The sequence below is a fragment of the Drosophila erecta genome, unplaced genomic scaffold, assembly GCF_003286155.1.
Source record: "Drosophila erecta strain 14021-0224.00,06,07 unplaced genomic scaffold, DereRS2 tig00000021-arrow-pilon, whole genome shotgun sequence".
Classification (NCBI taxonomy): domain Eukaryota; kingdom Metazoa; phylum Arthropoda; class Insecta; order Diptera; family Drosophilidae; genus Drosophila; species Drosophila erecta.
This window is the reverse complement of record NW_020825198.1, coordinates 949,201-969,567: the sequence shown is the minus strand read 5'-3', so window position 1 is coordinate 969,567 and position 20,367 is coordinate 949,201. Positions and strand designations below refer to the sequence as shown.

The window sequence follows — 20,367 nt, the reverse complement described above, 5'->3', positions numbered from 1 at the left end:
TTCACGCAGCGTCGAGGAAATACCCCAGCAGATCCTGGCCACAACATCAAAGGCACCGCCAGGAGTCGGAGTCGGAGCAACTGGAAAACGGGAAAGCGGAGGCGGTGGAGTGGTTGCATGCATCGTCAGTGTGAAACTTTGTTAATGAAATAGGTGTGAGAGAGCAATGCAATAAAAGTTAAGTGAAGTTGAATGCTGATGTCAGAGCTGCGGAAATGCGGCCGGACAGAAGGGGGTTTTCCTGCCAGTACCACCCAATGCCCCTCCCCCGCTCGTCGAAGTGATTTAAGACCAGGAGCAACTGCATCTCCTGATTAAAAACGTCAATAAAACCGCCTGCGAATGCGAAATTGCAGCTGAAAGCGAGCTCCAGCTGAATGCCAAATGAGTGCACCTAATGAAATGCGATGCGATTTTAGGAGCCTGATCCTGTGGCATAAGAGTTTCCTTTTGCGCTGCCACATGTGCAGGGAGCTCGCAAAAGGAAAAGCCATCGAGCATCTGCTGGCCGCCAACCGAAACTGGAGCCCTTAGAAGCCCGTTTCAGACTTTATTAGTCTCCGGTGTTTTAGGTATTTTTGTTATTTCTACAGCCAGTACCACCAACTATTTCTTTTAGCCAGCTTGCAGTTGAGTGCCCTTCTCTTTGCCGGGAAACACCCTGAAAATAAGTGAAATAAGGCACTGCATAATCGACCCCATTCGACTTATTTCGCTGCATTGTAGATATCAATCAGTTGGCCATAAGCTTCTGCTGAAATTTTCATGCTTCAACATTCTTGCTGTTGCTTTCTACGTGTCTCCATTGTTTCTGGCTTTGATAATGTCATTGTTGCAAAAGTTTTCAGCACTATCTGCGAGTGGGGCGGGGGGAAAGCGGGAAAGGCGGGAAAACCACCCGAAGGTTGCTGCAGGATGACGTTCGCATTAAAACGAACGTCAGCTGGGGCCAGCTTATCACGCTTCGAGCATTAGAAAGTGTAGCACGCTTTTAAGCGCAACTAAAACTGTCTGCCAGTGGCGGCGAAAAGGGGCAGGGGCGGCTGTGGCGTGGGGGCGTGGCAGGCAAGGAGGTCAGCTCCAGGTTGATGCTCATTTGTGGGGAAGCTGCAGCAGTCTCTGCAACATTTGTCAACATGCCAAGCGTGTCTCACTCGGGTTCCATTCCCCCTACCCACCTAACACTCTCTTTTGTTTGGCGGTGTGTGTGTGTGTGTGTATGTGTGTCCCTGTGTGTGTGGCAGTACGGTTGACCTGGCGCTGTTTTAACTGTGGTTAACATATTTTTCAAGCGCTTTTTTGTGGCCAGCAGCAGCGGCAACAACTTCATTCTTGCTTTTGTGTGGTTTTTATTGCTGCGGTTGTCCAGCTGCCGTAGCTGCCACTCCCCCTTTTGGGCAGTCCGCCCCTGGGCCCTCCTTTGTTGCTGCCACAAAACTAAAACCAGAAGCTGCGTGTTAATTTTACATTTTTACGCTTTCATGGCCGTCACTTGCGTGCGGCATTGGAATGCATTCATCTGGCTTCCTTCTCTTCTCCCTGACAGTTTAGCTCATTGTTTCGTTAAATTTTAAGCAGTTGATTCCCCGCTTTTTCAGCTTTTTCAGCTTTTTCATTTTTTTTCCGCCAGCTCGGCTGCCCGTTAACCTTTATGGCCGCAACAGTTTAAGCCGATGGCCGTTTTACGACTGACTTTTGCACGCGGCCTGACGGGCTAAGCGCGGATTACGCATACGCCACGTATGCCGCCCAACAAAACAACCCACAAGTACTTGCGAATCCGAAGCGAGGCGATACATTTTTGCCAATAGTGAAACATTCAGCAACATAAAATAAACATGTGGCGTTGTTTGGGAGCTAGGCTAGGCAAAAACTTTAATTTCACATTTCATTTCAATTTCGGTCAATAATAATTTATTTTCAGTTAGTTAAGCGAACATATACTTCTATACCATTAAATAAGTACAAACAATGCAAGTGATGGAAAAAAACAGAAAGCGAGAAAAAGCATTTAAGCCCCATTGTGGAAAATATATTGTGGCAAATAAAAGCCATTTCCTCACATTTAAAAAGTATATTTAAAGGGCTTTTATTGTACCCGCAAACTTTATTCGTTGAAAAGCATGTAACAGGCAGAAGGAAGCGTTTCCGACCATATAAAGTATATATATTCTTGATCAGGATCAATAGCAGAGTAGATCTGGCCATCTCAGGAACTACAAAAGCTAGAATGTTGAGATTAAGCATGCAGCGCAAGTGAGTTTCCAAATTTTTTCATTTTTGAATACATCATGTAAGTTTCTAGAAATTTGCCAAAAACTTTTTGTCACGCCCAGTCCAACTATCTTTAAGATTTAAATACATAATTTTGCCCTGCTCATATGCCATCGTTATTTCGATGTCATAATTTCGGTTTTAAATCAAACATTTCATGAATGGGGATTCCAATGGCTTTCTGCAATCTCGCCATGCATTTTTTCTGCATTTGCTCAGCGTGCGGTCTTCGGCGTGGTCCAAAGGGGCGTGGCAGGGGCGCCACGGGGGCAGTGGGCGTGGCCGCAACGACGGCACTTGCAATTGGCACTTGGCAGCAGCAGTCGGGCTGCTTTTGCTGCTCGACTGGCTTTTTGGCCGTTAAAACCGCTCGAGTGCCATAAGCTGCTATTAATTTGAATTATACGTCCATAATTTCTCCGCTGCCAATTCGAACGGCAACTGTCAATGCAATTTATATGTTATGTGTGCCGCATTTCTTGTGCCACAACAAAAACGTGGCCCACAAAAATGACAGCCCAGAGTGGAGCGCATTATCGGCGAACAGCTGCAGCTGGTTTGGAAAATGGCTCTTTCCTGCGAAAGATCGGCCTAAATGCTCCCCTGACTTCGCTACCAATTGGCTGGCAGGCCATGCAAAATACTTTGATCGCCTTGGCCAACACGAAACGGAGTAAAATCAAATGATTTCCGTGCTGGCCGACAAACGGGAGCAGCAAAAACGAGGGCAAGACATGGCAGCGGAAGTGTTTTCCCCGATTTCACAGACGGAGCAGAGCCGAGCAGGAAAATACTGTGCAATTTACCTTTCAACCATTAAACGTCCGTGGCAAGAGCACAAAGCGAAATCAAAGTGGCATGAAAGCGCACCAAACGACCAGGGGCGGGGAGGGAGGGGGCAACGGGGGGCGGGGCTGGGACATGAAAACGATAGCTTAACCCCTTTGCAACATGCGGCTAAGCTAATGCTATTAGCAGAAGGGTGAATTGGAGGCGACACAAAGGACCAAATTGCAAAAAAATATTATTGTACGAGTATGTGGTGCTTGGTTTCGGATTTGACCATCAAAGGTGCCAGGGGAAGGGGGGAAAGCTCATTGAGCAGTTGGAAAACGTGCACTCACAAAAACCAGGCGAACTAAAGACAAGAAATTCGGATTTATACCAACCAGTTGGTTTCCTTCGTTACTAGTACTTCTATAAGCAACCGCCTTGAATACAAGATTTTCGCTCGCAAACATATGACTAGTTTTTTCTCGGTGTGGCTTGGGAAAGTGTGTGCCCAATGTCCTTCGAGGCAACCGAGTGCGAGCTGTCAAAGACAGCTCTTCCAGCTGTGATGAGGGGATAGCCTCTCGAACAGCGTTAATTTGCCTATCCTGCTAAAATTCGTAGGGACTCCCCGGCTCGCTGGCATTTTCCTCGGATTTCCGACTCCATTCACCTTTTACCAGCCATCGATGCTTTGCTTATTAGCACAAATTGATTTCTCCTGTCGGCAGCTGTGCTTATTTATTTTGCATTAGCACTTTTAATTAAACTCTCCCTCCTCGGGCGCCACTTGAAAGTACCGCCGAGCACTTGCCACTGCCACTTGCAACTTGCCACTTGGCACACGGCACCTGAAGCGGGGCATCTGTAAGGTGGCATCTGGAGCCCGGCACCTGCAGCTCCTGTTGCAATCATTGTAATTAAATCAATGAATGATTCATGTGAGTGCTGCATTAATGCAAAATCCGTGTACTTAGGCGGGCAAAATAGAGTAGAGCCGCGGGGCCAGGACACAGCTGAGCGCAGGACAGGAAGCCAAAGGACACGCAGTCAGCTAAATCAGCTGCCACCGGTCGGGAAGGGGAATGGGAATGGGTAAGGACGCGGATGCCTCGTGCTAATTTCAGTGCCAATTAATTTGATGGCAAACACTTGGAAAGAGCTGTCCTGCGGAATGCACTCTGCATCCAGCCAGCCATCCAGGCGGCTAGTCCTTCGCTCTTCGGCGATTCTCATTTTGCAAAAAGCTTTGGCAGGACCTGCGAGTCCAAGCCAACGTGCTGGTAATCATGGCGCCTTTGGGCCTCGGGATGAACATGAAAATGAAAATAAATTTGCCGTGTTTATTGCATTTGCATTGGGTAATTGCCTATACAATTTAACACGAAATTAAAAGCGGCCGCGCGGCATTTTATGCCACACTTAAATGGCCATTTAAATCGAAAGTGTCACACGGCCACCGAGTTGAAGGATAAAAAGTCCTGAAACGGCATCGAATGCAGTTTGTTTTTTAAGTTGATGCAATTATGTCCTTAATTCGCAATTGCCTGGTGCTTTTCCAACTATGTTTATTCTGTGGCACACACCCATTTGGTTTGACAAGAAGATTGCACATAAGCCCAGTATTTTCTGAAATCTTTTAATGAGAAAAAAGCACTTTGAATTTCACAATTTGTAAAATTGGCTTAACTGACGGGCTCCAACGATTTCCTCTCCAATAGACGCACAAATATCCTCTTACTTACTTAGCAAGACAGGACGAAAATGTCTCTCAAATTCATTTCAATACATGTGCAGCACTTATTTTGCCCTGAAATGGAAAAACGAACAGCAAGCTGAGGGAATTCGGTTCCATTCACTTAGCAGATTCATCACCATAAATTGCAGCCCCTTGGACTTTTCACTTGCCTCATATCTCGGTGAGACATTAGTTGCAAAACTTTCGTTTCTATGCAATTTTCTGTGCGACATTTCTCTAATCCTCACCTTGCATTTCAAAACAATTCTCGTGCGTGGCGTTGCTTTCTCCCGCCCCCAACCCCCTTTCTCCGGCTCCCCATTTCTCCATTTCTCCATCTCCTACCCGAGAAGAGCTGTCAGAGTTGCTCCCAGGTTGTCAGTCAAGTGGCATCGTCCTCGTCGTCGTCGTCGTCGTCTTCTGCTCGTTAGCACACACCTCATGGGCCTGGGCCACCGCAAGGATTCCAGGACCTCCACCGCCCACCACCCACCTTCTCAGCCAGCCACCCCACTCCCCCTCGCGCCTGCAGCCGTCTGTCATTTCTATAACTACTTTTGCTACTTCTAGTTAACCGCGTCTTCTTCTCACATACACACATAGGCAAATGTTGCCAGGCAGCGAAGAAAATCTATTTATTTCCTAGCACTGAGCTGCTCTGAGCTGGGACTTTCCACTACTGATTTTTTCCAGTGTGCAGCTTGCACTCTCTCTGCCACTACACCCCTGCCCCTCCCCCACCCACATAAACTACACTCTTGCACAATTACATACAATTTTGAGTGCGTTCGTGCCTGGCTCCTTTTGCCAGCTGTCTAACTGTTGTTGTATTCATAACTACTTTATGCCACGCCCCCCCTCACACACACGCACACAGCGAAAGGCGAGTAGAAGAAGCAGATTTTGAGGGGGGAGGCTGGGCTGCCTTTATTAAAGTTTTATCGCATTATAAATTTCCGCCACCCCACGCCACCGCTTTTCCTGGGCAAAACCCCATTTTTCGTGGGCCAAAAACGCAGTTACCGAAAATGTGTGGATGGGGGGCAGGGGCGCCAAAGGGGGCGGGGCAGAGACAATGATGTCGTTTCGTGTACACCTGTTCCGAGTCGTTTTATTGTTGTTGCTGCTGCATATTTGAATACACTTTTGCGTTTGGTCGCTTAACTTTAAATCCCTTCTCGTTGAAAGTTTGCCACTCGGACAAGCAAATGACAGTTTTGTCAATAAGTTTTCAGCCAGCTCCCATACACCTTTATCCCCTTATCCGTACAGCCCCATATCCCCATATCACCACCCACAGAAAGCCCGCACACGAGCTCACTTAAAATGCAGCCTAATGCAGCAAAAGTTTTTATTGTTTTACTCGAAAAAAAGAACACGAGGCAGCAGACAGAGGGAGAAATAATAATGAAAAAGTCTTGCACATATGAATATAATATTTGTCTGAAAGGGCTTTTGGCTTTGTGAAGTTTGCAATTCATAAAATATGAAGAGCAAGGCGGGCAAATGCAGTTTGTATGCGCCCAGCATTCATTAAATTTAGTTTTCAGATCCCTCGGAGCCCCAAAACTTTTTGCACTTGCCTCGCCTCGCCTCGCCTCGTATTTAAGTAGCAAATTTTGGTGCTTTTTCAAATATTTGTGCAACGCTTCAAACCAGTCTGTCAATCGGACAGTTTGTCAGTCTGCCCATCCGCCCATCTGCCAGTTGGCCAGTCACTCATTCGGCCATTCAGGTGCTTTTTGGCCCTCTGATAAGGACGAAAGCGAACTTGTTAGTTGGCAGCTATCTTGCTGACCACCGCCCTCTTGGGCCCACTCTACAACAATTTCAATTTGAAGAGCCCTCGCCAAACAATTTCACAAAAATTTCCCTGCCTGCCAAAGATACGCAAAAATGGCAGAAAATGCTTGGCGTACACATGGAGAAATGCCGATCGTTATCGCTTTGATTGGCACTGATTGAGTTGCCGAAAAGTGTGGGAAAGTATGAGTCCATCAGAAGCACGTTGTTGCAAGCGTTTAGTATATAACCACAAATGTCTATCATTCTTCACAGGAAGTATTGTGAGGAATCCTGGGAGGGGACATTCCAAGTCAACCAAGTATGACTTTATTTTCTTTGTGTGTAGCTCTGTTTTTCTATATTTCTCATTTATTTTTATGCAAGCTGAATTTATGGCCCACTCAGTGCCCCTCTTTACGGGCCTTTTTCGTGTAGCGCGTACAAAAAGCGCAACATTTATGCAATTAAAGCCAAATTAGCAATGAATGCAAGTCGAGTGCTTTGGCTCTACAAAAGTTGCCATCAAACTTTTGGCCTTTTGTAAAGTTTTCGCCTTTCAGCTTACAGGCGGCTCCCCTTTTCCACGTTTTCAGCTCTGCTGATGTTTTGTGCATAGTTTTGCAGCTTCAGCTTCCAATTAATTTAATGCCAGGCCGTCTAATGAGCGTTTAAGCCTCGGCTTCGGCGCCCCATTAAGCGCAGCAAAAGTTCTGGCCGTGAGTGAAAATCGTGTCACCCGGATTCGGGACACAGGAGGCAGGATGAAGGCCGCAGGACAATGGCTCACCTGGCCAACAATGCAGTCCGGCTAATAAGCTGCTAAGAGCCCTGACTGCCACTTGGCCTGGCATGGCAACATAATCAGCTGCTGCGATTAAGGCACTTGTCCCATTGTTTATTATTACAATATTGGCCCAGCTTTTGTTGCCGCATAAGCGTACTACCAACTTGACTCGCCCGCCTCATTGTTTGCCCCACATCAAAGGCTCCGTGCCTTTGTGCTGCACTCTGGCGGCCCCCAGATCCATCTTCGATGCGAATGGGGATGCGGATACGGATACGGATACGGATCGTTCATCAATAATCACATGCCTGAGGACTCAAAGTGAGGCCACAAAAATGTTGCGCATGCCCCCGCTTCCCCCTTGTGCTTTGCGAAACTAATTTATGCCAGACTAATGACACTTTACAAACGGGCTAAAAGGGGGGTGGCTAGAAGGGGTGGCTAAGAGCGGCTGAAGGGGCGGGAAATTGGCAAGGCAAAGTTTTCGGTTCGCTTTTGGAGCCGGGCTGTCAGGCCGCGGAATGTGGAACTCGAGCGGGAAATGATAAATACGCTTAGACCTAATTAACTGGCGACTTTAATTAATTTTTAATGAAAAAGTTAATGAGCCGCGAACATATTAAAGCAACTAACGCGACCTGCGCATGGCCAAGTCAACTTGGCCGGTTTTAAGTGCACAAGTGTTACTATTCTTCTTACACTTCTGCTTGCCTCTGAAGTGACCCCTGAAAACCAAAATCTACTTCAATTAACTGCACCCTTTACTTGTTTTTGAAAGCCAAACCAATTAAGTTTGACTTCGCATCTTCGCGTTGTGTTACTCGCATCACATCCAATTACGAAGAAACATTCGGGGAGTGAAGAACTCATATTTTGGCCACGAGAGCCGCGAATATGAAGGATATGCAATATGAAATTTTGACAAAGGATATTTCAGCTCGAAGACTTTTCCATCTTTCCGCTCGGCTAAGCTAAACAATCTCCGCTTTATTACACATACATCGCCGAGCGCCTGACATTCAATCAGGTTGAGTCCTGATCCCAGTTTTCCGTATATCCCACCATCCTGACATCCCACCATCCTGCCGCCCTTTGCCACGCCCACCAGCGACAGGGGCTTTAATTGGATTTTCGTTACTGCGGCCGCAGAACAAAAAGAAGAAATGGCTGGAAAAAATTGCGGGGGGTGGAGGGTTTGGGGAAAACGCGAATAAAAGAACCCGCGAAAGGAGAATTGCAATTTTCGACAGGCGTCTGTCGCTTTGGTTTCGATTCGCATTTTGCTGCCCCTGCCCAACTTTCCCGACTTCCCCCGCTTTTCCCATTTCCCATTTTCCCGCCCAACCCCAGCAGAACCGAGAGTTGAGATCTGAGCGCAGAGCTTTAGCCGCCGCTACTGCTCGGTAACAAAGTTTACATTTCACACATTCATCACTTCTGGCAGCTGCAACTAATAGTGTGCAATGCTGGCTCAAATGGGCGGCCCCATTTAAGAAGCCGAAACTGAAGACCGAGGAGGGGGGCGATCTGGCAGAGCCTGCCCGCTTTTATTGCACTTTTTGCCAGCGGACTCTGCCAACTTGGGGACCCGGGCACTTGCCAAAAACGGATTAGTGTCTTACCAATCAATGTTCGCACTTAAAGCCTTAACGGCGGGATTGCCAGTTATCCTTTGGCCGTCGCACTTTTTAAATAAAACGCTTCTGCTTGTGCTGAGTGAGCCTGCAGATTTATGGAGGCTGTTAAGTGGATTTGCACCATAAAACTCCTCAATTTAATTTATACCCATAACACTCGATTTAGTGTTTTACATATTCAAGTTTAAGTGCGTGCGAACGAAGAACTGCTTTATAATTTTAGGAGTCGACTATTGTTTCATTACTCCGCACACAATTGGTTGTGCCCCGGCCCCATTTTCCACTTTTCCACTTTGACAGGCAACACACACTCCATGATGAAGCTATTGGCCCGACACTCCTCTACTGTTGCCCCTCCAGATTGGACGCCCCATCTTGGTGCTCGATTGCGTCCTCGATACGTGCCTTCAATCTCCTTGAATCGCCGGTCATTGATCATCGGAGGCGAGACGATGGATACTGATTTATGGAGCTGGCATCGGGATTGGATTTCTCATCGCCGCCTTGGGAGCAGACCCATAACTCATCTTAATTTTAATTTGCAAGTGATGGAGTGGCTGCCACTGCAGTCAACTCATCCGCCCCGTTGAACTTGTAGTTTGTAGTGGCCCCTCTAAGCTGCAGCTTCATTATCTTAATCCACTCCTTTTTCGAGGAGCCACAAAAGTTTGCCCAGGCCAAACAGAGGTTGCAAATTTGCGCCCAATTGCACTTTGGGTCCAGTTTAATCTGCGGAATTGCCAGCAATTTCCGCAAATTGCTTACATTACGTAAATGAAGAGGCGACTGCAGCCGTATCCATTGTCCTGCCAGGCTCCTCCTGTCTCCTTGTTCCGCTTTCTATCGCCGCGTGTCATCAAGGCGCTAGAATATTACGTATACGCAGCGCTGGCCCATGCAAAACTTATTGCAGGGGCTTGGTGCTGGATGCTGGATGGGCATGAATACCCTGGCAAATTGCAGTACAATTAATTTATGACACCCTGGCATGATAATGCCGCCACAGTCACGTTTTGTCTCGCTGGCAATGTGCGAATTTTAATTAAAATAAAATATTAAATCAATGCCAAATTACGGTTTCACTGTTTAGTTTCAGCGGGTCCAGAGTCCTGCTTGTGTCCTGCCTCTTGTTTCTGGTCCTGGTCGTGGTTCTGGGAATTGGGAACAGGGACACATAATTCATTTGGCAGAGAGCAGAGAGCAGAAAGGGGCCGGCGACAAAGTCGCTTAATTACCAAACGCCGTCGCTGTCGACGTCGCATTAACCCATTAATTAAGGTGACGTCAAAGGCAGCACAGCGCCAAAAGGCGATAAAGGCAGGCGAAATGCGAGTGGAGAAAGGCGAAAGGCGAAAGGAGAAAGGAGAAAGCCGAAGGAGGCAGCCACACACACTGAAGCCTTCGAGCAGAAGAAAGCGGCAAGCGGCAGGGCGATGCTTTCTCCGCTGCCAGTCGCATATTTATGGCCATTTTTCCAGAGGCTGCAGCTGGAAACGCAGCATATGGGGCGCACCAAGCGGTTCGATACGATCTCCAATCCAACGAATGGCACTTGGAAACGGGCTAAGCCTTTGGAACTCAGGGGCACCTGAATGAGCTAACTGAAATATATTGTGTATTATTTATAAATTCACATACTTTTTATGCATTATGCAGGGGAAAAATATGGAGGAAAGAAATAAAACGTGAAATGCACTGCAGTAAAAAATACTTTGATGAATATTCTGCTACAAAATGTGTCACTCTATGCGCACACATTTCTTGTAATACTTTTTCGCACTTGCAACTCTCTGATTTAGTGCATATTAAATAGCAACCATTTGGCAACTCCAGTGGCGCTGCATAGTGCAATCAGAGCCCACTTAGTGAACCACATCTGTGCGCCGCTTCACTTCCCGCCCGCTGCATTATTAACTGCTTTGTAGTTGGCTGCCATTAAGGCCGAAAATTGGATGTCAGCGGACAAAGTTTTGTGACCACTTAATGGGCTCCGCCGCCCACCCGCCGATGAGCAGTCAGCGTTCAATGCCAAATAATTCGAAATTAGTTTTAGCCTTGCGCTTTCAAAATGAAACCAGCTAAAAATCAATGCAGCGGAGGACAGTGGCAATCGCATTTTTCAGTTCAGTTCAGCTGAGTTTGGTTTAGGTTCGAATATCGCCAGTTGGCCAGTTGGCCAGTTGGCGTTTTTGCCAGTTTGCGCATTTTGACCAGGCGGTAGCGTTCTCATGGCGTTTGGCGTGTGTCAGGCCAAACTGGCAGTTCAATAATGAATAATAACCGGCCGAGTTAAAAACTTCTGCCCCTCGTTTTCGGCTCTCTGTTTTCGGTTTTCAGTTTTCAGTTTTCAGTTTTCTGTTCGCCAGTGGCCCGCTGTGCTGTCACAACAACAAACAACAGCGAATGGCAAAAAACTTTGGCAATATATTTGCAACGCATTACGTGGCATGTCAAGCATTTTATCGCGCGTATTTTTCAATTTCGCTGCAAAGTGGAGACGTGGGGGGTCTGCCAATGACAACGCCAGGATGCAGGACGCAGGATGCAGGACGCAGGACGCAGGACTCGGGATGCAGAGGGTGCAGCGAAGGAAACAGGATGCAGGCAATATGCTAGCTGCAAGAATTAAAAGGGCGCAAAAAGCAAAGCAGTATAAACAGTGGATAGTTGACGCCGCTTTCTGAGACACCTCCTTCACCTCTCACGTCTGCTCGTTTCATATTTTGCACCCACATTTCTCAGCTGTACACAGAGAGAAAAGTCTTCCAATTTCTATGCCAATGATTAAGGAGCTAAGCCTTATATTCCTATTTCTATAATTCAGCTTAGTTTGAAAATCGCCCATATTTGAATAATATTTCATGCCGAGGCAGGAAGTTATTGGTCCAATTACTTGACTGATCAGTCGTAATTTTTCAGCGTGTAGCCGTTTTTTCTAATGCCCTGGTGCCTGGTCATATATTTCTTGGTCGACGCAAAGATAAGAGGACAGCCAGCAAGTCGAGTGCTCCTTCGTGGCAGGCGAGTGCAACCTTGCCGAAAAAAACAAAATATGGAAAAAATTCGAGGGGCGAGCGGAAGGGGGCGGAAGTGGGGGGATCTGGGGCCAGAAACACCCATTGAAACACATTTCCGATGGACGCCTCATATCCGGTGGTGTGTGAGCGTTGAGCACAAACAGGAAACACATTATAGCAGCTGGTAGACAGACTTATGTGTGGCACTGTTTGAGAAATTGTTACACACGCTGCTTGCTGTCAGTGACACGGTTGTTGTTGCTGTAGTTGTAGTTGTTGTTGCCGCCAGGATTGAGGATCCCGGATTGTTGCTTGTTTTGCTTGCTCCCCGGCCTGTTGTTATTGCACCATTTTTTACTAGAATTTTGTACATTTTTGGGTAAATAAGTAAACAGTGAGCAATGTGAGTTATGCCAAAGGAACCGCACCAACACAGACACGGCACAGATAAACGAGGCGGCGCATGTGTGCAAGTGTGCATGTGTGGGTATGTGTTGCATAATGGACGCCAGGACTCATCTATCAAAATGCGCGACTGGCGAAGCGCAAAAAGTGTTGCATACTTTGCAGCGCAACGAGCTTGAGCCTGAAAAACGGTTGTGTTCTGTCCTTTCGAACCCAAAGCCCAAAAAATATGGACGTCACCTCGCCCGCCTCACTGGCGTAGAAAAACCTTTTGACAATTCGTGATGATGGCGGAGAAAAACAGCGACAACCGCAAAAAGTGTTGACTGCCCACTGAGGAATTGGTAATTCGCAAGGATAACAAGAGCAGCAGGATTCGGTCAGCAGTTAGACACTAGACACAAATCGAATTGGGTCGACTCGGTTTAATTACTTTAATGCCATTAGATAGGCAACATTGGGGTACTTTACATACCATATTCATAAGGAAACCTGATGAAAGCCTAATATTTAACAGTTTGCATAAATTTATGAATTTGAAGGCAGCTTTAGCCAATTCAGATGCAATGTGTACGCTTCTAAAATTCCCTATTTAACTGAAAATTACTGGCCACTTATTAATAGCAATCAATTTGTTGATGTTTCGGAATCAATGGCTATCAATTCCGAACGAAAATATTTACTGTTTATGGGTAACTTCTTTGCAAACACAAAATACCCATGGCAAGGGTAGAAGGGAACGAAGTGGGCATACAATTTCAGCTTGAAGAATGCTAAATTTAGCACAGGCTGGCTAAGAAAATGGCCCCCGGTAAATTGCTCATTTATTTGCAGCTGTCAATATCAATAACAAATGGTTGTTCTGCCTCGAACAAGCACACATGGAAATGGAAATGGCAATGGACGTGGACGTGGATGTGGATGTGGACGTGGATGTGGGCGGGGAAAAAACCAAGAAAACCGACACATTCACACGGGTTGGCTTACTAATTTGGTTCCCGGAAAATGGGCCACTATCCACCATCCACAATCCAGTATCCGCTACCAACTCAATGAGGATTTGCTTTTCCGAGGCACTGGTAACTTTGGCCCTCGGCCTCACTTGACGGCAGCAGTAATAAAATAAATGAGCCGCCATTCTTTTAAATTGAGTTTAATAAACGTCACACTTCATCGACAAGAGCACTAAGGACCCCGAAACACAATCTGCAACCCAAAAACACGCTTGACTGACCCATGCGAATGGAGGCTGCCCAAATGAACTATGAAAACGCTGGGACAACATGCATATTTTGGCCTCTTCTATTTTTTTTTTTTTTTTTTTTTTGTGTTTGGCACAAAGGCCGCACAGCCGTACACATACTTATTTATTATTCCCCAAGCGTTTGACCAACAACTAACCCCGAACAAAAAATAACACGAAAGTCACTTTTGGGCCAAGTAGGGGACGAGCCGCATTCAAATGCCGTCTAATTTAGTTGCCTGCTGCATTGTGCGCTCCTCCGCCACCTTTGGCCACTATATACACGGCTATATCCACATCTATATCGGGCCAAAAGTAGCCCAGCTTTATGACCTCTGAGTTGTGCAACAGCATCGCGCGAGTCGCTTACATGAGATTGTAATTACGATAAGAGAGTCGAACAGCAGCGCCGAGATGTTCTTGCCCATAAACAGCCAAATGAGCCAAATAAATGTTATTTATAAAATCCAGGCAACTGCAGAGGGAGCGCCGCCAAAGGAGCCATGGTCAGCGTACCTGATACCCATCACTGCCAGCATAAAAAATGGATTTTTATTTTTCAGAACATGCTTCAGAGCCATATACCCAATGATATCGGTAATGTAAAACCAGATGAACCAGCAGCCGCAATACCTTACAACTTTTGAATTACAGGGTACAACACATTGGAGAAGTTTCCGCGAACGGCTGAGCTCGCCAATCGCCTGAGTTTTGTTCGCAAGCCAATTGCTATTTATGTTTATATTTATATCCTTTCCACATAAAATTCATGCGATATCAAATCATGCTCGCATATAGGTAACTAAAAATGGCAAGCACACATACTGGGGCACCTTCGCCGACACAGACAGACACAAACACATACACTCACACATGCAGACAGATGGCGACCATTCAGGCATTCGACTTTTGGTTTTGGCTTACAGCTTTTGTGGCACGGCGTTATGTAAACATTCAGGGCATCGGATCGCTTGCCAGCAATGAGCAGGCATGCCATGCATAGATATATATATCTATAGGTCTATCTATATAACAGGAGGGGGCGGGAGGCGTGGCAGGTCGGAGGCGGCACGGGAACCGGCGCCGTTTGCCGCGCTCAAGCGATTGAGATATATTTATTAAGCGCTCATTCGCAGAAACCCAGTAAAGAAGGCTTGTTTATGGCCAAAAGCAAATCTCACCAGCTTTTGAGGGGGCGGAAAGCGAATAGATCTCTAGGTAAGAAAAGTAGAGTTGGAAATCGAAGGCGCATTCGTTCAAAACACATAAATAACGAGACAATTTGAACGGCTTTGGAAAGCAAACATGCGCTATTTATTTATGGTCGAAACGAACATTCAAAACAAAAATAAGTTAAGCTAACTGAAGTCATATGCAAGCAATAGGTTTAAAAATTAAAGTTTGAAAATAGGTACGGAATCCATACCCAGTGAGTAGCGCTCCTCGATTGCAGTTGACCTCGCCGATCAGGAGGTTGCGCCCTTTGATTGCTGGCTAATTAAAATGGCAAATCAAAGGCCTGGGCCGAGCAAATGTTGACGCAGCACAGTCACAATGGAGAGTGGCGCTGTTTTGGGGCCGCTCAAAGCGGCATTAATAGAGCGTGAATTTTAGCGCAAACACACACAGGCTCACACACATCCACACGCACACACTGGAGGGCGTTGTGTGTGCGCATTTATAGCCCGCAATGTTTTGCCAATCAAAACCCCAAAGTCATTTCATTATTGGCTTTGCGTAATCGTCGTCAAAGCGTACCCGACCAAAAGTCAATAGCGGAGAAAAGGAGACCCGATCCGCGGAGCCAGGACCTCGAATATCCGAGGGTCCGAGGGCGTGGAGCCGCCTGCAGCGCTTGGATGGCACGGAGCTTGGGAACGCCGGGACGTGCATGCAGTCAAGCGAATGGAAGGCAAATATTTTTACTTTGACACGGCGACCCGGGGATTGGGAATCGCTCCCGCTCCAGCTCGTCCTGCATCCCGCATCCCCCGCAACTCGACTTTATTGTCAAAAAGTGTAAATGACACAGTTCGTTAAACGCGACATCGAGACGCTAGATACAAAGATACATAGAAAGAGGCTGCGACAGATGGCAGAAGCGAGTTCTCGGCACAGATCCGAGGATTATGCACGCTGGGCGTGGCCGAAAGCAGCGGCCGAAAAGGATTGCAGGCAAACTTTAATGGAGGACACAGGCCCATTTGGCCTGCCGATTTTCGTGAAGAATGTATGACAAATATTTTATGCGCCCATCATAAAGGAACCGCAAAAGGGTTTCCAAAAGGGGCTCCAAAAGCGGATAACTGCACAAGATGGCGAGTATCTCGCAGATAGCCAGATACAAATCGCAGGACCCAAACGAACACACAGCCAAATAAAGCGGGGGCTGGGCAACAGCAAGGGCATAAAAGTCCACAACGAAGGCACTAAATAACAACAAAAGGGAGTCATGCACCGAGAGAAAATATGAAATACTTTGCCAGTTGCACACAAAAGTAAGATTAGCCAACAAAATATTTCAAATAGATAAATCTGTAAAAATGTATTTGCATTAAACGAAATGGCTGACTTATCCATTATATTTTTATAGTTTTTTGCGGTGCAGAATGGAGCTTTGATGTTTCTGGGAAACCCCCGAAAAGGAGAGAGCGGAAGGTAAGAAAAAAGGATGGCAAAGGATAGCGAAGAGCGGCGGATAACAACGGAGGCGAAAGGTGCAAATAATGCCAGGCCCCAAAAAGTGTGCTACACATGTTGACATTGCCCGTGCGTGCATGTGTGCGTGTGTGCGTTGGCCGTGCCTGTGTGTGTTTGCGATTTGCTTTATGTGTGTGTTGACGTGAGAATTTGCACGTTCTTTGTTATGCACGCGTGTAAATGTTTCGCTGGATCCAGATTCAGTTTCCGATGCTGATTCCATTTTCGAAACCGAAAGAAGGAATTGAAAAACTAAACAAACTTTGCCTGCGCGCAAATGTTTTATTTGTCTGCCGCACACAAACAAACAGCAACGCACACACACACATGCGAAGATGTCAGGGCGGTAGCCCCATATGCACTGCGATTTCTGCTCCAAATTCGCTTCGATGGCAAAGGGTTTTTCCCGATTTTCCCCTGCTTTTTTTCTGTGTGCACACAAACTTTGCGGCCTCCTTTAGTTGTTATAATATAACGAAAAAATATATGTATAAACAGGACGAAGTGAGTGTGTGTTTGAGGTCGAGTTGATTGCTTAAGTAAACGCACTGGGGCAGGCAAAAAAAAATTGTTCTTGGCCAAGTTGATTCGCCAAGTTGAAGTTTGCTGGCTGGCTAAGAAAATTGCTCGCTGGCTTTTCTTACTTTGGGTCAATTTCAGACGCCCAGTGATTTTTGCTTATTTTTATTAATAGACTTTTTTGTGAAACGCCAAACAATATTTTCGGCCATCGAAAGTGTGTGCTCTTCAAATTATGCTACATGCTTCGGAAAACCCTTTTCGCAGGACCAGCGGCTGTTTATAAAGGATACAGTTGCTGGCGAGGATGCCTAATCCGCAAATGGACATTTTGGCTGGGGAAGGGGCAGAAAGCTCACAACTTTTTATTCTCGCTGATTGCTGATTGAAAACCGAACGGAGACCCAAATTCGGGTTGATTTTCGGTCCACAGTGATGGTCCTGGAAAGTGAGTAATTAATTCTTGTGTTTGGCTTTCAGGGGCTGCTGAAATGAGGTCTATATTTATTTCTATATGTGGTTTCATTTAGAGAACTTCTGAATCAGCTCCCGTGCTCTTTGAATAAGTGATAAAAAGGACTTCAAAAACGCAAGTAAACAGGTCATGAATCAAAAATATAACAGGCTAAAGTAAAGTTAGGAAGTAACTAAGAAAAATTATGTTATTATATAAAAACTTCTTTCAAATACGGTTGTATCTCAACTCAACATAATCTTTGCATAACAATTTGTATGCCAATAAATGTTGTTTATAAGTGAACAAAACCGAAATGCAAAGAAATCATAGAGTTTTTTCTTCTTGACGTCTGGACGACTAACTACTTTGATGCACTCCTGACTTAGAGCAGAAAACGCCAGCTATTTTCCCAGCTAGTTTTCCCGCAGCTTTCCCCAATCTCAATATAAACAGACAGTCGGTTGACTCACCTTTTTTCCTGGCTGCGGAGACTCCTTCTCGGTTTAGCTCGCTCGATTCGGCAGCCAATTGGGCACACACATCAATCAAGTACTTCAACAAGTTTTTCTCTATTTTGTTTGGTCTCTGGCTTGGTTTAGTTTTGAATTAGTTGAGCTTAGTTTAGTTTGCTTTAGAACGAACTGCATTTGGCATAGTTATTGTTGAGGAATTTATTAATATTACGAGTATGGCGGCTCACTCAAGCGAACAGTGGAGTAATTCTTGCCAGCCAATTAATGGGCTAACTTTCGAGCTCAAATTAACACAGTGGGTATGCGGGATTTTGCAAGTGAATGGGCCAAAGGAATGTTCAGGGCAGCACAAGGGACAAAAGGACGCACATGTGGCAAGCTTCTCTCTGCTCTGCGGCACTTGCGACCATGTCTGGGTGAGCATTTAAGACCGAGAGACAGAAGACAGATAAATGTCAGAAGGTTATGGTGTTAATGTCGCTTTTATTTAAAACGGATATTGGGCAAGAACAAAGGCGGGCCAGAGCAATAAAAAATAAATTAAATGGAAAATGCACGGAGAGTGCTGCGGAAAATGGGGAAGAGAGAGATAGAGAGCGAAGGCGCGAACGTGTCACGGATTTCATTGCTCATTGAATACGCATTCATTTCACAAAGGAAAAAGGAGCACAGGACCTGCCAGCCATTCAGGCAGCCGCCTCAATCGAGTCACTCAGTCTGCGTACGTAAGCAGCGAAGGACATTCACACAGATACAACCATACACACACACACAGAGTACTCTGAGAGCCGCACACACACATACACAAACCAATACAGACAGAGAGTAAGCCACAGAGCCCGCAGAGAAAATCAAAACTACGCGCACACACTGCCCAAATTTCTGTTCTGACAAATTTCCATGTGTATGTGCGCGTTTTGTTGTAATTTGCCATTTTGGCAATTGCAATCCTTTGCATTTTATTGAATTTTACAAACACAAAGGAGTCACGCAGACACACAAAAGCACACGCACGCGTTTAAAAGCAGGCCACACACTCAAACAATAACAACACTTTTTGTCATAATATTTTCATATATTATCCTGCGTGCCTCTCAACTTTCATTTTCCACATTAATTTCCAGTTCTTTGCGGCAAATGTTTGCTTAATACATTTAATTTTGGTTGAGCTTGTGTTTTAATTTCCTTGGGGCAAAGGCAATTTTCATACGCGTTCGAGTTGAGTGTGCCTAAATCGCAGGATTCGCTGCTACTTGCGGAACCGCCCTAAAACAGTCGGGAGAAAAACTGAAAATGAAAATTGCTGAAAAATTCACCCAAGGCAAGCAGCAGTGGCAGCGGGAAAACGGACAAAAGCTTTTCCGCGCTCCCCAACCAAAAGTACCCGTATTTTTGGCACAGAGAGCGAGCGTGGAAAGCTCAATCAATAAGTCGAGCTGCTCTCTTTAACAGGACATCCCCATCCAGAACCACCCACCCAGTCACCACCCCCTGGGGCCATAGCACATGCTGCGACTTTGAACGCACAGTTTTCTCTGTGCTTCTCTGTGCAATTTTCATAGAAACTAACACCTCATCTCGACTCGCTGGCCACTATTTCAAGTCACTATCTATTTACCGGATAAAGTTCGGAGACGCGACCCGTAAACCGCAACCGTAAACCGTTCACGGACAGCGAATCTGCTTGAGACCTTTCCTCCACCTTGCACTTGGGCTTCGGCTCTTGGTTTTCCGGACTTGCGATCCACACGTCTGACTGCCAGAATGGCCACAACATGAATGTCAGGTGTGCGATTCCGGCTGAGACTCCATCTCGGCACTCCGAGTCCTTCTCTATGCAGGCGTCTCTCCGCCGGAGAAAATTTCCCGATAACCGTTATTTCCGCGGACAGTCGGAGCTGCCAACTTAACGCCGGGTTGCATTTCGATTGCTGCCAGGACCTGCGATATCGCAGTGTTGCATGGGGCGCTTTTGCCATCAGCTTTGGAAGCTTTCGAAGTCCTATAAGCAGCGTAACACTTTTTAAACCTTCCCACATATTAGTTTTATTGAAGTAAATGAAGAAGTTTCAGAAGACAGATAAGTTATGCATAGACCTAACCTATCTAACTCTGAAAGCATACCCTTAAAGGAGTTACTAATCTGTTTGATTTTTGTAAATGATTTAAGAGCCTTGATCAAATGGGTTTCAAAGATCGAAAATAATGAGCCAGCATGTTAGTACGAAGATATCCTTTCAAATCCTACAACTGCAGCAGCTACATGTATAATCGCAATTTGCATATTGAAAAACCCCTTGGGCGGGCAACTCTAAGTGGTCTGCCAATGATGATGGTAATCAAATGGATTACTCGAGTGGTCGGCACTTCAAATCGGCCCAATCGGGCTCATCAATCTGTCAACTCCTTGCAGGAGTGCCATTAGAACACATGGCACTTTCGCGAACAAAGGACCTGCATAAGGTAGTCCCAAACGGATTTCCAAACGGCCTCTCAAGGTGCAAATTAGCAGAGCAGCAGGATAAGAGCCCAGAGGATCTAAAAGGCACTAAGATCCTGCGAGC

General features: G+C 46.1%; 1 protein-coding gene across 1 annotated transcript in view; it reads right to left on the bottom strand.

Annotated features, from left to right (window-relative positions):
• Positions 1-19,648, bottom strand: part of LOC6545127 (glucose transporter type 1) — a 68,329-nt gene extending 48,681 nt beyond the window's left edge. The window contains exons 1-2 of the mRNA XM_015158121.2: positions 19,422-19,648; positions 17,801-17,971 (exon numbers count right to left, since the gene is read on the bottom strand). The gene's annotated coding sequence lies outside the window, so the exon portion shown is untranslated. The remainder of the gene's footprint in view (positions 1-17,800; positions 17,972-19,421) is intronic.
• Between the last annotated feature and the right edge of the window lie 719 nt (positions 19,649-20,367).